Source organism: Austrofundulus limnaeus, unplaced genomic scaffold (genome assembly GCF_001266775.1).
Source record: "Austrofundulus limnaeus strain Quisiro unplaced genomic scaffold, Austrofundulus_limnaeus-1.0 Scaffold169, whole genome shotgun sequence".
Taxonomy (NCBI): Eukaryota; Metazoa; Chordata; class Actinopteri; order Cyprinodontiformes; family Rivulidae; genus Austrofundulus; species Austrofundulus limnaeus.
In genome coordinates, this window is record NW_013952571.1 from 106,844 (window position 1) to 109,556 (window position 2,713).

Below are 2,713 nucleotides of genomic sequence, written 5' to 3' on the forward strand. Positions count from 1 at the left end.
GCTGGCAGGAAAGTTGACGTTTTAAACCTTAATAAAAAAATCGATACAGGGCTTTAGAATATTGATACAGTATCAGGAAATGAAATATCGCGATATTTAAATGTATCGATATTTTCTTACACCCCTACAACCTTTAGACTGGAAGGTGACCACTCTGCGTCTGGACCAAGCCAACACACATTGAAGTGATACCAATACTTTACAGTAAATATACACATCAGGAGATTTTTTTTCCTTAGTGTAAAAAAAGGTTGATTTGTGGTTCAGTTACTCTTTATATAGTGACTACTTTAAAATGTAAAGGTTCTATTTTTTTACAAGGGATTTTTTTTCCCTTTGTGGTTTTAAGAGAAACTTTCTACAGAACTCATAATACCTGCACAGTCTGGTACAGAGACATGCAACAGATGGTGTTGTGCTAATAAGGTGTAGGATTAACATATTTGATCATAATGATGGGGTTCCTGTTTGCTTCTGTTCTCTGGCCAAGTTTGATCAGTTCTACTGAAGTAATTAGCCRTTAGTTAACACATGAACATCAACAGACTCCTTGTACTTCATCCTGCTCCTGTCTTATATCAGCTGACAAAACAAAGAAGTCCTGTTTGGCTCTGTGTTCCATCCAGAACCTGACTGAACTAAGAACAAAAAACTGCAAAGATAATGTTCTTTTTCTAATGACAATTTTAACAGTTTGAAGTATYGTTTAAATCTTGTTCATATATTAACATCATTTACAGTATATGAAGTCCGTCCATGAACTTCCTTTGAAATATGCATATTACTTAAACACTGTATCAAAATAAAGAGAAAACAGATTTTTTTGTCTTGTCTATACCATTTTTCTTTGATATCTTTTACAGTTTCCTCTCGGTTATGATTAGTTTCAACACTTGATAAGACCAAAGTGAGACAAATGTGGACAAAAAAACAGTAAAACAGCTTCATATTTCTTTAGGTTTCCAGGGCACAGAACAGGCTATCATTTCTGAAATACTCAGGATTTTGAGTCCACACAGGTAAACTAAAAACTGTTGTCAAGAAATGCCTATCATAATGACGTGTTTTACTTTTTAAAGTCGTTAGATTTTTACTGACATTTTCTCACACTAGGAGTTAGTGTTCAGTCTTTTTTCCACTGCTGTACTTTGCTCCACACACACCTGATCTCTTCTCAACACCCAACAGATGAAAGTGTGTGAATWTCCTCTGAGCTCATCTCACACAGCCGGAGTGTTGAGAGCAGCTGACAGAAGTGGAACAGACAGATGGAGGATGTTATCTGACAGTGGTGAGAGTCCAAAGAGAGGGARGGACAAATCTGGACAAAAATGTGAGAAGATTTTATAAACAAGATATTTATTTCTCAGTTTTTTCCTCAGGATTATTTTCCTGATGATGTGGACAATGTGAACAGGCAGTGGAAATAATAATTTCTTTCTTTGTGGGTCTTTCTCTGTCTCTTTTCATGAAAAAGCAGCTATATTTCAGTTTTTCATGAYCGAGAACTGCTTCACCCTGCAGTGTTTATGCCCATAGCCAGGGGCAGTCATCAAAATACAGCCAGTTAATCATTGTCTTCAGAGGAAATTGTGAAGAAGTGTGAACAAGAAGAGGAAGATGACAGGGTGAGGCTCTGGATGGATTTAAAACATGACTGTCTTCGGACAACAAAGACCGACTCCTTGGATTTGCTTTGAGTTCTGCTGTCTAATCTTCACAGATATGAGTTTTCCACCTATTTTAATGAGTACAACTTTGAAGGTCTAGGCTTTCACAAGCATCTCAGTGGTGCATAATCAAAGCAGTGGTTTCCCTGTTACTGGTGGTAAGTCCATGATATGCCCATGATAGGTCCATTATAGGTCCATGATAGGTCCATGACATGCCCATGAGAAGTCCATGATAGGCCCATGATAGGTACATGACAAGCTCATAATAGGTCCATTATAGCTCCATGATCACTCCATGAATTCTACCACGATCACTTCTTGATAGCTCTATCATTGGTACTTTAAAAGGTCAATGACAGGCCCATGATAGGTCCATGACATGGTCATGATAGGTCCATGACATGTCCATAATAGGTCCATGATAGGTCCATCATGACAAGTCCATGATAGGTCCATGACATGACCATGACAGGTCCATTATAGGTCCATGATAAGTCCATGACATGCCCAAGATTGGTCCATTATAGGTCCATGATAGGTATATGACAGGCTCATGATAGGTCCATGACATGCCCATGATAGATCCATTATAGGTCCATGATAGATCCATGACATGTCCATGAGAGATCCATGATAGGTCCATGATAGATCCATGACATGCCCATGATAGATCCATTATAGGTCCATGATAGATCCATGACATGTCCATGATAGGTCCATGATAGGTCCATGACATGCCCATGACAGGTCCATTATAGGTCCATGATAAGTCCATGACATGCCCAAGATTGGTCCATTATTGTAATGAATGGGGGATTGAGTTTCACTGAGCCAAACACCAAAGCAGTTTTAACAAGTTTATTGAAATTGTGAATACTGGATCTGGAGTAACAGGTCACGGGAATCAGGAGTTCTGAACACAGGAGAATAAGGTTAGTGGCTGGACTTGACAGTGGGACAAATTGTGAGGAGAAGAAAGCCACTAACCTTTTGCTGAAGCGTGTGGTGGGGACCGAACTCCTGAATGACACGGAGAGCCT